The sequence below is a fragment of the Mobula hypostoma genome, chromosome 24 (assembly GCF_963921235.1).
Source record: "Mobula hypostoma chromosome 24, sMobHyp1.1, whole genome shotgun sequence".
Taxonomy (NCBI): domain Eukaryota; kingdom Metazoa; phylum Chordata; class Chondrichthyes; order Myliobatiformes; family Myliobatidae; genus Mobula; species Mobula hypostoma.
In genome coordinates this window covers 49172391-49188364 of record NC_086120.1, presented here as the reverse complement: position 1 = coordinate 49188364, position 15974 = coordinate 49172391, and the positions used below count along the sequence as shown (strand labels likewise).

Genomic DNA, 15974 nt, shown 5'->3' with positions numbered 1-15974 from the left:
AAGACTATGAGACCATAAGATATAGGAGCAGAATTGGGCTGTTTGGCCCATTGAGTCTGCTCTGCCATAACATCATGGCTGATCCAATTTTCCTCTCAGCCCCAAACTTCTGCCTTCTCCCCTCATCACTTCATGCCCTGATCAATCTAGAATCTGTCAACCTCTGCCTTAAATATACATAAAGATTTGGCCTCCACATGTGACAACAAATTCCACAGATTCACCACCCTCTGGCTAAAGAAATTCGTCCTCATCTCTGTTCTAAAAGGATACCCGTCTATTCTGAGGCTGTGTCCTCTGGTCTTAGACTCTCCCACCATAGGAAACATCCTCCCCGCATCCACTCTATCAAGGCCTTTCAACATTCAGTAGGTTTCAATTAGGTCACCCCTCATTCTTCTGAAGTCCAGCAAGTACAGGTCCAGAGCCTTCAAACACTCTTCATATGACAAGCCATTCAATCGGGGAATCATTTTTGTTAACCTCCTTTGAACCCTCTTCAGTTTCAGCACATCCTTTCTAAGATAAGGGGCCCAAAACTGTTCACAATATTCCAAGTGAGCCTCACCAGTGTCTCAACTTTACATTACATCCTTGCTTTTATGTTTTAGTCCTCTTGAAATAAATGCTAACATCACATTCACCCTCCTTACCAGAGACTCAACATGTAAATTAACCTTTAGGGAATCCTAGACAAGGACTCCCAAGTTCCTCTGTGCCTCCATATTTTTTGTATCTTTTCTCCATTCTGAATATACCCTATCCTTTCATTTCTCCTACCAAAGTGCATGACAATATACTTTTCCCGACACTGTATTCCATCTGCCTCTTCCTTATCCATTTTCCTAATCTGTCTAAATCCTTCTGTAGACTCTCTACTTCCTCAAAACTACCTGCCCCTCCACCTATCTTCATATTGTCTACTAGCTTAACAATGAAGCCAACAATTCCATCTCCAAATCATTGACATATAACGTAAAAAGAATTGGTCCCAATACAGACTCTTGTGGAACACCACTAGTCACCTTTATTCCCACTCTTTGCCTTCTGCCAATCAACCACTGCTTTATCCATGTTAGAATCTTTCCTTTAAGACTGTGGGCTCATAGCTTGTTAAGCAGCCTCATGTATGGCACCTTGTCACAGGTCTTCTGAAAATCCAAGTACACAACATTAAGCAATTCTCCTTTGTCTATCCTGCTTGTTATTTCTTCAAGGAATTCCAATGGAATTGAAAGGCAAGATTTTCCCCTTGAGGAAACCATGCTGATTACAGCCTATTTTATCATGTGCCTCCAATTACCTTGAGACCTCATCCTTAATAATCAACTCCAATATCTTCCCAACCACTGAGGTCTGCTTCTCTCCCTTCTTGAAGAGTGGAATGACTTATGCAATGTTCCAGTCTTCCAGAACGATTCCAGAATCTAGTGATTCTTGAAAGATTGTTACTAATGCCTCGACAATCCCTTCAGCCACCTCTTCAGAACCCTGTGTGTACACCATCTGGTCCAGGTGACTTACATATCTTCTGATCTTTCAGTTTCCCAAGAACTTTCTCTCCAGTAATGTAAACTTCACACACATCATGACCCCTGACAGACTGAACTTCCACCTTACTGCTAGTGTCTACCACAGTGAGAACTCTCGCAAAATACTTCTTCAGTTCATCTGCCATTTCCTTGTTCCCTCATTACTACCTCTCCAGCATTGATTTCCAGAGGTCCGATATCAACTCTTGCCTCTCTTTTACACTTTATGTATCTGAAGAAACTTTTTTTCATCTTTCATATTATTGGCTAGCTTACTTTTGTATTCCATCATTACCTTCTTAATGACTTTTTTAGTTGCCTTCAGTTGGTTTCTAAAAAATTACAGTCCTCTAACTTCCCACAAATTTTTGCTCTATTGTACGCCCTCTCTTTGACTTTTATGTTGACTCTGACTTCTCTTGTTAGCCACAGTTGTGTCATATTTACCACTCAGTCATATATTAAAACATAACTAAACCAAAGGGGTAGGATTTGAAGAGCTTTACCAAAGAGAAACAGACAGACTGAGGGAAATCAGGAGTTTAAGTGTTGGGCAGGGAAGGCATAGTTTTCAACAATAGAGGAATTATGTTTAATGATCACTGGAATGGGATGTCAGCAGATGACAGGAGAACGGTGAAGATAACAGGGATGGATAAAAATGAGATCATTGATGGTTTTCAACCTAAGGATGTAAATTTCAGAAGTGAAAATTTGCTTTTACAGGACCTGCTGATTTGGTGTGTGTTACAAGAAGTGAAAGAGAGATTTAGATTTGCAGGGAATGGAGATCCAGAACTTTTGATTTTCTACATTTGCATCTAATGTCCTGAACTGCAATCCACTCTGGGTGGGTTACACTGGCATTGGCAGCTGATGGGTGCACTCACCTCTCGTTCCCCATTGGCTGGGGTGGGGAGCCCCGTCTAGTCACAGCTATTAGTGACGTCTGGCATTCTGTCCCAGATACAAGGTTCATGGAGAGGCAGTGCGGATAGCAGTACAGTGCAATAAATATTTATGTTTATTGTGTTTTTATATTATTGTGTTCTTTTTCTTATGTTTTTTTGTGTACCATCAGATCTGGAGTAACAATTGTTTGCTCGCCTTTACACTAGTGTACAGGAAATAGCATTAAGCAATCTTTGAACCTTGTTGTTCTATCCCCCGAAATCAGAATCAGAATCCGTGATTGAATTGAATTGACTTTATTACTTATATTCTTCATGTACGTGAAGAGTAAAAATCTTTACATTGTGTCTCCAACTAAATGTGCAATATGCAATTTATAGTAATTTATAATAAATCTTATGTACAACTGGACAGAAACAAGATGGTTAAATATGAACAGTCAATATAACATAGAAATACAGTTGTGTCAGCATGAGTTAATCAGTCCGATTGCCTGGTGGAAGAAGCTGTCCCGGAGCCTGTTGGTCCTCACTTTTATGCTGCAGTAATGTTTCCTGGAAATCTGCATGTTAAGTATATCTGGCATCTGGCAGAAACACTGCCATTCAATTAGGACATTTGTCAAGTGATTTAAACCAAGTACAGTGTCCACACCAAGGTGAAGCTTTCTGTCCACCCTCTTGTACAGGTCAGAATGCTGGCTCGTGACAGAGAGTGATCTTGCCAAGCTGTCGTCATTCCATACCACAAGCCTCAGGAAGATCCTCCGTATTTTCTGGCCAAGACATACCTCCAGCCATGCCCTACTTCTTCAGAGGACATGGCCACAATCATCATGAGGAAATGATGGAGATGGATTGGGCACGTGATGGGAAGAGAGGCCAACTTCATCATCAAGACAGCAGTCCATTGTACCCCCGAAGGGTAGGGGAAACGCAGGAGACCAAAAACAACTTGGCGCCATACTACAGAGACAGAAATGAAGACCCTGAACCACACCTGGGGACAATAGCAAAGATGGCCAAGGACAGACAGAGATGGAGGACCTTCATTGCAGCCCTAAACACCAGTGGTGTAACGGACAGTAATAATATTTCAAGTGATTCAGTACTGCAGTGATGGTAACACAGAATGCTTCCCATTGCTGCAGAGACACACATTAAAATCCACTGTCTTTGTTACATTGGCAGCAAACTGGCAGGTTAACTCATTGCCTACAAGAGTAATGTTAGTACCTGAAAGATAGGGCCAGGGAAACGTCTCGCCTCTCCCTGGTACATTTACAGCTACAAATCCTGACCGGTTAGAGACATAAGATGGCGGATACTGAATCATAATCAGAATCAGGCTTAATATCACTGGCATATGTTGTGAAATTTATTATTTTGCTGCAGCAGTACATTGCAATACATAATAATAAAATCTATAAATTCTAATAAGAAGTATATGTAAAAAAAATTAATTTAAATAAAGTAGTGTAAAAAAAGAGTGAAAACACTGTAATATGTTCATTGTCCATTGAAATATCTGACAGCAGAGGGAAGAAGCTGTTTCTGAAATGCTGAGTGTGGGTCTTCAGGCTCCTGTACATCCTTCTTGATGGTAGCAATGAGAAGAGGAATTCAGCGGGTTGAGCATTTTCCATGGGAGGAAAGGAATTTGTCCTAACGTAGGGTTTCAACCCATAATGTTGGCATCTCCTTTCTCCCTACAGATTCCTTCCAACACACAGCTGGTTGACAGGTTAGCGTGTGGACATCACACATTCCTGGCTCCTTTATTATTCTACTTCACTTCTACACCTTTCAAGTTAATTCTATGGAGAGGAATAAGCAGTCGACATTTCAGGCTGAGACCCCTCGACAGGGCTGGAAAGGAAGGGGGCGGAAGCCAGACTAAGAAGGTGTGGGGTGGGAAAGTATTACTTTTTTTGCTTACTGCTTTTGTCTGCCAAGCCCTTTCTCAGACACTGAGGGCTGCACGGTAATGTAGCAGTTAGCGTAACACAATTATAGAACCATCCACCTGGGTTCAATTCCACTGCTGTCTGTAAGGAGTTTGCACGTTTCCCCCTGTCTCTACATGAGTTTCCTCTGGGTTCTCCCACAGTCCAAGTATGTACAGGCTAGGGTTATTTGATATGTGGGTACAATTGGGCAGTGCAGGCTGGTTAGGCCTGTTACCATGCTGTACCTGTCAGGCCTGCATAGGTAGGTACCTCCTAGTTTCCTCTCAGCTAACAGGAGTTACCTGCCACTCATTTCCAACTCATCACCTGCAGCCTATTTAATCCTAGCTCTCACCAACAATCTTTGTTCACTCATTCGAACCAGACAGCATCAATCAATTGTTCCCAGCCTTCAGTTACCTTGTTGCCTAGTATCCTCTCTCTTGTTTAATGCCCCCCCACCCCATGCCTTGTTGTTTTGCAGTCTATTATTAAAGTTATTGTTCATCACTGAAACGTCTCTGTCGCTCTGATTTTGGGTCATTTCCTGACAATATTGCTGAATAATGTGAAGCAGTGAGTAGATTTACAATCCTCTAGTTCACTCTCAGATGAAGTCAATGGGTACATTTTCTATTGGACAATTTTGCCACCCTCCTAAAGCCCAATCAACATTGTGAAACTGTGATAGTCACTGCTGTAACGTCAGCCTGGAGCATCCATCTCCCTGAAGTCTCTGCCCAGTACTGGACAGGTCACAGAGTGAGAATGTAAAGCTGGGTAAAGTATCTTAGGCACTTTATTATTTATTTATGACAGCAAATACTTAAAGATTCACTGGGCCTGACCTTCAACAAGCCCTGCATCAGCACTACTGTTGAATGCCCCTGTTTCTCTGCAAAGGTGGAACAAACTGACAGATTATGAGCAGGTATAAGCCACTTGGCCCATCAAGCCCACTCCATTATTTAATAAGGTCAACAAATCAGAATCAGGGTCAGTATCACTGGCACATGTTGTGAAATGCTAAACTCAAGAAATTCTGCAAATGCTGGAAATTCAAAGCAACACACACAAAATTGTGAAGTTTGTTGTTTTGCAGCAGCAGTACAGTGCAATACATAATAGAAAAACTGTAAATTACAATAAGAAATAATAATAAGAATAATAAGAGATAATAAAAAGAAATAATAATAAAATACAATAATACAATCTTTTAAAAAATTAAATTAATAAGTAGCGCACAGGGAGGGCAAAACAAGAAAAAAGAAGAAAAATATTAAGATAGTGTACATGGGTTCATGGTCCATTCATAAATCTGATGGTGGAGGGGAAGAAGCTGTTCCTGAAATGCTGAGTGTGTGTCTTCAGGCTCCTGTATGTCCTCCTTGATGTAGCAATGAGAAGAGGGCGTGTCCTGGGTGATGAGGCCCTAAATGATGGATGTGCCTTTTTGAAGCATTGCCTGTTGAAGATGTCCTCAATGGTGGGGCTGCTAGCGCACATGATACAGCTGGGCCATGACCTCAGCTCTGGATTGCTGCTTTTCATCTAGGGGTATCACCCCCTCCCCACCCTTACTTGCCAAGAATCCATCCACCTCTACTTATAGAGTCATAAGAGTCGTGCAACATGGGAGTGGGACCTTTGGCACACTTGGGCTGTGCCTGTCAAGACTTCCACTTAAGGTAGTCTTTATAGAAACAGAATTTGCATAATCCCTGTGTTTCATTCATTACTTTCCAACAGCGACTCTAGTTCTTGATTCTCCCTCAAGGATAAAGTAAAAAACACAAGCACAACGTGGCAGTTGGCGCATTCGCTATGGAGTGCCAGCGATCACCCAACGGGATTTGATTCCCACTTCTGTCTGGAAGGAGTTGGTATGTTCTCCCCGTGGCCACATGAGTTTCCTCTGGTGCTCTGCTTAACTCCCACATTGCACAGATGTACAGGTCAGGGTTAGTAAGTTTTGGACCAGTTGTGGGCTGCCCCTGCTCAATCCTCGCTGATTTACTGCAGACAGTGCATTTCACTGCACATTTCAAAGTTCTGATGTATATGTGATAAATAAAACTGAACGTATGTTATCCTACAAGGGATAGGTGTAACTCCAGGCCCCTCAATCCAGCTCCATCACTCAGTATGAAGGTGGTTATTCCATTCCTGGACTCAAGTCAAGTTCAAGTTCATTTTCTAGTTTACAGTCATCTGACTGTACATACATACACTATTGTGCAAAAGTCTTGGGCGTGTGGAAAACAAACTGTAAAGCAAAGGTACTTTCAAAATAATGGAATGAAAAGTTTCTAAATATCAAAAATTACTATAAAGAGCAGTAAACAGTAAAAAATTAAATCAAATTAATATTTGGTGTGACCACCCTTTGCTTTTAAAACTGCATCAATTCTCTTAGGTATACACAGACATGTAGTTTTATAAGATCGGCTGGTAGGTTGTCCAAGCATCCTAGAGAATTTGCCACAGCCCTTCTACAGACTTTGGCTGCCGTGCTTGCTTCTGTCTCTCCAGGTACTCCCCGACAGCCTCGATGATGTGGAGATCAGGGCTCTGTGGAGGCCATATCATCTGAAACCATATAAAAATCTAGGGTGCCTAAGACATTTGCACAGCACTGTCCAACCAAACGAAACAATGCTCCTCTGGTCTCAACACTTTGTGCCACTTCCACATTATCGTGGGTTCCCTGATCTTTTAAAAACCTATCTACTTCCATCCTAAATACTTCTAAAGATCTGGCTTCCAACACCCTGTGCATCAAAGAATTCCAGAGATTCACAACCCTGTGACAAGAACTATCACTGCACCTCAGTTTTAAATGACCCATCCTTAATTTGAAATGGTGTCTTCTCATTCTCATGCCAGTTCTGCCTTTCTCCTCACATCTGCTCTGTCAAGACCCCGCTGTTACCACTTCTACCATTATCCCCTGTTTAATCTGGCAGCAGTATCTCAGACCGTACCATTTGTACCATGTGCCCCACCAGCTGTCCCTGTAACAGGTGGGTTGCAGAGATGCCAGTGTCAGGTTAACCCAGTGAGTCCAAGGGACAGTGCCAAGTTCCATACGCTCCACAGCTGTCGTATGGAAATGAATCCAAAGGAACTTGTGCAGAAAAATAGTAAATAAGTCTTGTTAGTCAATTGTTTGAATATATTTGTTTTAAACTGAGTGTACTTTTAATTGTAATTTCAGGAATACTTTTAATCCAGTGCCAACATAGCATGCCTACCACTCACCGACCGTAACTTGTACCTTTTGAAATGTGGGAGGAAACAGTTACTACCCCTCAACCATCAGGCTCTTGAACCAACGGAGATAACTTGACTCAGCTTCACTTGCCCCATTATTGAAATGTTCCCACAACCTACGGACTCACTTTCAAGGACTCTTCATCATAGGTTCTCAATATTTATTAATACTATTATTTTTGTCTTTTTGTATTTGCACATTTGGTTGTCTTTTGCACTCCGGTTGAACGCCCAAGCTGGACAGTTTTTCATTGAAGCAACACACACAAAATGCTGGAGCAACTCAGCAGGCTAGGCAGCATCTATGGAAAAGAGTACAGTCGACGATTCAGGCTGAAACCCTTTGGCAGGACTGGAGAAAAATAGCTGAGGAGTAGATTTAAAAGGTGGGGAGAGGGGAGAGAGAAACACAAGGTGATAGATGAAACCTGGAGGGGGAGGGATGAAGTTAAGAGCTGGGAAGTTGATTGGTGAAAGAGACAGAAGGCCATGGAAGAAAGAAAAGGGGTAGGAGCACCAGAGGGAGGCGAAGGGCGAGCAAGGAGATGAGGTGAGAGAGGGAATTGGGAATGGGAAATGTTGAAGGGGAGTTGGGGGGCATTACCAGAAGTTTGAGAAATCAATGTTCATGCCATCAGGTTGGACGCTACCCAAATGGAATATTGTTGTTCCTCCTACCTAAGTGTGGCCTCATCATGACAGTGGAGGAGGCCATGGATGGACGTATCAGAATGGGAATGGGAAGTGGAATTAAAATCGGTGGCCACTGGGCTTTTCTGGCCGATGGAGCGTAGGTGCTCCAGCATTGAGTTCCTCCAACATTTTGTGTGTGTTTTCAGATTTTCAGCATCTGCAGATTTTCTCTTATCAGTCATCTATTGATTCTGTGAAGGTTATTATTCTATAGATTTATTAGATTATGAGAACACTCAGTCCTCTTTTATTGTCATTTAGAGATGCATACATACATGAAGAAATGATACAATGTTTCTCCGGCGTGATATCACAGAAGACAAGACAGACCAAAGGCTAACACTGTCAAAACCACATCATTATACCATATAGCTACAGCAGTGCAAAGCAATACCATAATTTGATGAAGAACAGTCCATAGGCAGAGTAAAAAAAAAATACTCAAAGTCCCGAGTCGATTGACTCCCGAGGCCCCGATAGCAGGTGGCAAAAGGGAGAAACTCCCTGCCATAAACCTCCAGGCATCATCAACTTGCCGATACCTTGGAAGCAGCCGACCCTGAGTCCATCTGTCCAAAAACTCCGAGCTTCCGAGCAGCCTCTCTGATACAGCCTCCTGAGCGCCATCCTCTGCCGAGCGCCTTCGACCTCGTCCCGGCCACTGAAACACGCAAAACCGAGGATTTTGAGGCCTTCAACTCCAGAGATTCCGGTTACCACACAGTAGCAGCAGTAGCAAAGCAGACATTTCATGAGTTTTCCAGATGTTCCACTGTGCTCTCACGTCTGTCTCCATCAAATCAGGATTGTGCACGGTCCCCTACTTGATAAATAACAGATATTCATCACCGAAGAGGCCACGCACGCTGTCGTCGCACCGCCATCTTCTCACAATTTATTGAGTATAGCCACAAGAAAATGAGTGACAGGGTTGTATATAGTGACATATATGTACTTAATTATCAATTTACTTTGACCTTTGAAACTGGAGCACCTGGAGGAAATTCAGGAACAAACAAATTCCTCACAGTTAGGCAGGATTTGGACCCTGATTTAATAGCATTACGCCTACCCCTATGCAACTACACTGTCCATGGAAGATGGTTCATTCCAATAATTTCATTTACCGGAGTTGAAAGTTTACCATGTAGGATTAAAACACTATCAGCAAACATCGCTGGAAAGCTCAGTTTGATGACGTTCTCAATCAGGATTAAGCCTCCGTCTGTTAATCTCATGGTGCCAATCTCAATATCAAGCTCTTTTCCTTATTTGCAACTTTGCTCATATAAATGTGTATATCTTGCAGCTATTCCCTGAAAATGTTTTAATAATTGAAAATGTAATTCTTATTGGGACTGGTTTATAAAATGAGTGATTCAATTTATACCATTCTTTGCTTATAAACTTTCTGATCTCTGCTGGTGTTAAATGATTAAGATGGATGTGGAAGTTTATAAACCAATTTTACTGAGTGCCTTAAAGGATATTTTAAAGCTTAGGTAGTTTTTAATGTATTTTAGAAACTGAGATATAGTGCAGAACATGCCCCTCTGGCTTTGCAAGCCATGCCACCCAGCAATCCCCAATTGAATCCAATCCTAAACATGGGCCAAACTATAATGACCAATTAATCTACCAACGATAAGACCATAAGTTGTAGGCACAGAATTAGGCCTTTTGACCCATCAAGTCTGCTCCACCATTTCATCATGGTTGATCCATTTTCCCTCTCAGCCCCAATCTCCTGCCTTCTCGCCGTATCCTTTCATGCCCTGACCAATCAAGAATCCATCAACCTCTGCCTTAAATATAACCTATGATTTGGTCTCCACAGCCACCTGTGGCAGCAAATTCCACAGATTCACCAATCTCTGGCCAAAAAAACTCCTCCTCATCTTCATTCTAAAAGGATGCCCCTCTATTCTGAGGCCGTGCTCTGGCCTTAGACTCTCCCACCATAGGAAACATCCTCTCCATTCCACTCTATCTAGGCCTTACAACATTTGATAGATTTCGATAAGGTCATCCCTCATTTTTCTGAACTCCAGTGAATTCAGGCCCAGAGCCATCAAACGTTCCTCATATGACAAGCCTTTCAATCCTGGAATCATTTTTGTGAACTTCCTTTGAACCTGTTCCAATGTCAACACATTCTTTCTAAGATAAGAAGCCCTAAACTGCTCATGGTGCTTCATATCAGGCGTCACCAGTGCTCCATAAAGACTCAACATTACATTTTTGCTTTTATATCCTAGTCCTCTCGAAATGAATGCTAGCATCACATTCGCCTTCTTCACCAGCCACTCAATCTGCAAATTAACTTTTAGAGAATCTTGCAAGGGGACTCCCAAGTCCCTTTGCAGATCATATTTTTAACTTCAAACAACAGGAATTCTGCAGATGCTGGAAATTCAAGCAACACACATCAAAGTTGCTGGTGAATGCAGCAGGCCAAGCAGCATCTATAGGAAGAGGCGCAGTCGACGTTTCAGGCCGAGACCCTTCGTCAGGACTAACTGAAGGAAGAGTGAGTAAGGGATATTTTTAACTTTCTCTCCAATTAGAAAGTAATCTACCCTTTTATTTCTACTACCAATGTGCATGATCATACACTTCCTGACAATGTTTTCCATCTGCCACTCCTGTACCCATTCTCCTAATCTGCCTAAGCCTTCTGTCGTCTCCTCAAAACTACCTATACCACACCTATCTTCATTTGTCCACAGACTTAGCCAAAAAGCCATCAATTGGTACATCTTTGGCTGTGGGAGAAAACAGGAGCACTATGGTCACAGGGAGAACGTGCAAACTCCTCATGGGCAGCAGTGGGAATTGATACTGGGCCACCAGTACTGTCAAGCATTGTGCTAACCACTACACTATGTTTTCTGCACACTGCAACAGAGAAGTTTTCATACAATGTAATGATGGCATCTAATCTCAGAGAGATCATTTGAACAGGCAAAAATTAGCTAGAAGATTGTTTATAGAGCTTGAGTGCATCAATTGTTTTGATCTTATCTTAATGCAATTCTCTACATTTTTAACATTAACGTATAAAGGCAAACATGTTGAAAGAGAATCCAAGAATGTAGCAGCTTTCATGACAAATGAAATTACATTAAATTTATAAACATACTGAATTGCATTAAAATAGAAAGTCCTTCACTTCAGTATCCTGAAAAATTAAGAGGATTTAGAACATCATTAGTATTAAATTGCAGTTATTATTGAAGCCAGAGGATTCACAGCTTTGTAATGAGTAACAGTTACTTATCACTTGGCTGGATGTGTCGTGTCGCTGTTGCAAACTGAGTATTAGTCGCGGTTGCTGTGAATGACTAGAACTAAGCTGTATGGAAACTGTAACTGGGAAAAATAAAAAATCTTTAATCATGCAGTGACCTTCTGGGAGAGAGTGAGTTCAGGAGAATTCTCATTCTCATAACATGATTTCTATACTTCTTCAATACAAAGATAACAACAAACAACTATAATTCTAATGACCATAATCACCTATTTAACTTACACATTTGGAACATAGGTAAATTTATGTATTTATATACTTACAATGGTAGCACATTCCAACTAGCAGAACCCTTCTGAATATTTACTGCTGGTGTCTGTTCCAAAAGTCAGATGTCTAAAATATAGCCCTTTGTTACAGCGTTGAGGGTATATGCAATTAAACAAAAAGTTAGGTGACAAAGCAGATCCATCCTGATCGGCTTCGTAAGTGGCCGAGACACAACTTTACTAAACAAAAGAGATTTTGCCAATGCTGAAAATCCAGGGTATCACACATAAAAAGCTGGAGGAACTCAGCAGGTCAAGCAGCATCATTATGTGCCGTACTATATGATGTAAGCAATCATGGCAAATTTTTCTACAGAAGTGGTTTGCCATTGCCTTCTTCTGGGCAGTGTCTTTACCTGATGAGAGATCACAGCCATTACCAATACTCTTCAGAGAATGCCTGCCTGATGTCAGTGGTCGCATAATCAGGACTTGTAATATGAGCCAGCTGCTCTATTGACCACTCACCACCTGCTTCCATGACTTCATGTGACTCTGATTATTTGTGGAGTGGGGTGGGGTGCAGGTGCTACACCTTGCTCAAGGGTGACCTGCAGGCTATCAGAAGGAAGGTGCCTTACACCTCCTTTGGTAGAGATATATCTCCACCCTGCCACCAATGGAAGGGAGTAGGCAGTCAAAGTTTCAGGCTGAGATCCTTCATCAAGACCCTAAAGGTTAGCAGCTTTAGCAATGTGCTAATTATTCATCTATTGTCTTTCCTCATGTAGTTTCAATGGGACAGAGAGTATCCTACATCCAATGAATGGTTTCATTGTACAATGTACAAATTACAACAGGAAATAGAAAAGGCTTTTCAGAAGGGCAGTGTTATGATAATTTTGGGGGATTTTAACATGCGAGTGGATTGGGAAAATCAGGTCGGCACTGGATCTCAAGAGAGACAATTTGTAGAATGTCTGTGAGATGGCTTTTTAGAACAGCTTGTTGTTGAGCCCACTAGGGGATCGGCTGTACTGGATTGGGTATTGTGTAATGAACTAGAGGTGATTAGAGAGATTGAGGTGAAGGAACCCTTAGGAGACAGTGATCATAACATGATTGAGTTCACTGTGAAATTTGAGAAAGAGAAGCCGAAATCTGATGTGTCGGTATTTCAGTGGAGTAAAGGAAATTATGGTGGTATGAGAGAGGAACCGGTCAAAGTTGACTGGAAAGGGACACTGGCAGGAAAGACAGCAGAGCAGCAGTGGCTGGAGTTTGTGCGAGAAGTGAGGAAGGTGCAAGACAGGTATATTCCAAAAAATAAGAAATTTTCGAATGGAAAAGGATGCAACTGTGGCTGACAAGAGAAGTCAAAGCCAAAGTTAAAGCAAAGGAGAGGGCATACAAGGAAGCAAAAACTAGTGGGAAGACAGAGGATTGGGAAGTTTTTAAAAGCTTACAAAAGGAAACTAAGAAGGTCATTAAGAGGGAAAAGATGAACTATGAAAGGAAGCTAGCAAATAATATCAAAGAGGATACTAAAAGCTTTTTCAAGTATATAAAGAGTAAAAGACAGGTGAGAGTAGATATAGGACCGATAAAAAATGATGCTGGAGAAATTGTAATGGGAGATAAGGAGATGGCAGAGGAACTGAATGAGTATTTTGCATCAGTCTTCACTGAGGAAGACATCAGCAGTATACCAGACACTCAAGGGTGGCAGGGAAGAGAAGTGTGCGCAGTCACAATTACGACAGAAAAAGTACTCAGGAAGCTGAATAGTCTAAAGGTAGATAAATCTCCCGGACCAGATGGAATGCACCCGCGTGTTCTGAAGGAAGTAGCTATGGAGATTGCGGAAGCATTAGCAATGATCTTTCAAAAGTCAATAGATTCTGGCAAGGTTCCGGAGGACGGGAAGATTGCAAATGTCACTCTGCTATTTAAGAAGGGGGCAAGGAAGCAAAAAGGAAATTATAGACCTGTTAGCTTGACATCAGTGGTTAGGAAGTTGTTGGAGTCGATTGTCAAGGATGAGGTTATGGAGTACCTGGAGGCATATGACAAGATCGGCAGAACTCTGCATGGTTTCCTTAAAGGAAAATCCTGCCTGACAAACCTATTGCAATTTTTTGAGGAAATTACAAGTAGGCTAGACAAGGGAGATGCAGTGGATGTTGTATATTTGGATTTTCAGAAGGCCTTTGACAAGGTACCACACATAAGGCCGCTACACAAGATAAGAGCCCATGGAATTACGGGAAAGTTACAAATGTGGATAGAGTGTTGGCTGATTGGCAGGAAACAGAGAATGGGAATAAAGGGATCCTATTCTGGTTGGCTGCTGGTTACCAGTGGTGTTCCGCAGGGATCAGTGTTGGGGCCGCTTCTTTTTACATTGTACATCAACGATTTGGATTATGGAATAGATGGCTTTGTGGCTAAGTTTGCTGACGATACGAAGATAGGTGGAGGAGCCGGTAGTGCTGAGGAAACAGAGAGTCTGCAGAGAGACTTGGATAGATTGGAAGAATGGGCAAAGAAGTGGCAAATGAAATACAATGTTGGAAAGTGTATGGTTATGCACATTGGGAAAAGAAATAAATGGGCAGACTATTATTTAAATCAAGAGAGAATTCAAAGTTCTGAGATGCAACGGGACTTGGGAGTCCTCGTGCAGGATACCCTTAAGTTTAACCTCCAGGTTGAATTGGTGGTAAAGAAGACAAATGCAATGTTGGCATTCATTTCTAGAGGAATAGGGTATAGGAGCAGGGATGTGATGTTGAGGCTCTATAAGGCACTGGTGAGACCTCACTTGAAGTACTGTGGGCAGTTTTGGGCTCCTTATTTAAGAAAGGATGTGCTGACGTTGGAGAGGATTCAGAGAAGATTCACTAGAATGATTCCGGGAATAAGAGGGTTAACATGTGAGGAAAGTTTGTCTGCTGTTGGACTGTATTCCTCGGAGTTTAGAAGAATGAGGGGGGACCTCATAGAAACATTTCGAATGTTAAAAGGCATGGACAGAGTGGATGTGGCAAAGTTGTTTCCCATGGTGGGGGAGTCTAGTATGAGAGGATATGACTTAAGGATTGAAGGGCGCCCATTCAGAACAGAGATGCAAAGAAATTTTTTTAGCCAGAGGGTGGTGAATCTGTGGAATTTGTTGCCACGGGCAGCAGTGGAGGCCAAGTCATTGGGTGTATTTAAGGCAGAGATTGATAGGTATCTGAGTAGCCAGGGTATCAAAGGTTATGGTGAGAAAGTGGGGGAGTGGGACTAAATGGGAGAATGGATCAGCTCACGATAAAATGGCGGAGCAGACTCGATGGGCCGAATGGCCGACTTCTGCTCCTTTGTCTTATTGTCTTCCACTAGTCAGTGAGTATCAGTTGGAAGTTACATTCCGAATAGGGTTAATTTCTTGAAGACTGGTTCACATTTTAGTTAATCCACAATTGATTGACTGGTTGATTGATGGTAACAGGTCCTTCTGGCCCAATGACAGCATTCCAGTTATGCCACCAAATAATGCCCCAACTCCAGAATGATCCCTAACAGTGGTAGGAATTAAAGCCGGATCACTGATAGCTAGTGCTGTGAGTTGTTACACTAACATTACGCTGCTGTGCTGCCCAGACCAAAGGGCGTCACACACCCAGTCAGCACTTGCACATCCACTCTGGTTTAACTGGGCCTTGCAAGGAGCTCAGCTGAGTAAGTGGGTGAGATCCAAAGCAGAAGTGAAAGAGATGAAGGCTGAAAGTTGATATAGGATGGAATGACAGTAAGGTCAGTCGACAGCATGGCAGGGAGCGGGTAGGTCTGTTGGATTGAATTGCATTTATTTCAAGGTTCAAAGTTCAAAGTAAATTCATTACCAAGGTATGTAAATTTCACTATATTACTACCCTGAGATTATTTTTCATGTGGGCGCTTACAGCAGAACAGAGGAATACAATAAACAAATAGATAGATCAATAGGTGGATGGATAAATAAATAAATATATATATATATATATATATATATATATATATATATATATATATATACACAAGACAATCTGTAGATGCTGCAAATCCAGAGC

General features: G+C 41.9%; 1 protein-coding gene across 2 annotated transcripts in view; it reads left to right on the top strand.

Annotated features, from left to right (window-relative positions):
• Window positions 1-15974, top strand: part of LOC134337350 (leucine-rich repeat and immunoglobulin-like domain-containing nogo receptor-interacting protein 3) — a 195903-nt gene that overhangs the window by 43114 nt on the left and 136815 nt on the right. The window contains exon 1 of one of the 2 annotated variants that reach the window (XM_063032274.1): window positions 10772-10888. The exons of the other annotated variant lie outside the window; for it this stretch is intronic. The gene's annotated coding sequence lies outside the window, so the exon portion shown is untranslated. Of the gene's footprint in view, window positions 1-10771; window positions 10889-15974 lie in introns of those variants that run through there. 2 annotated transcript variants of the gene reach the window in all.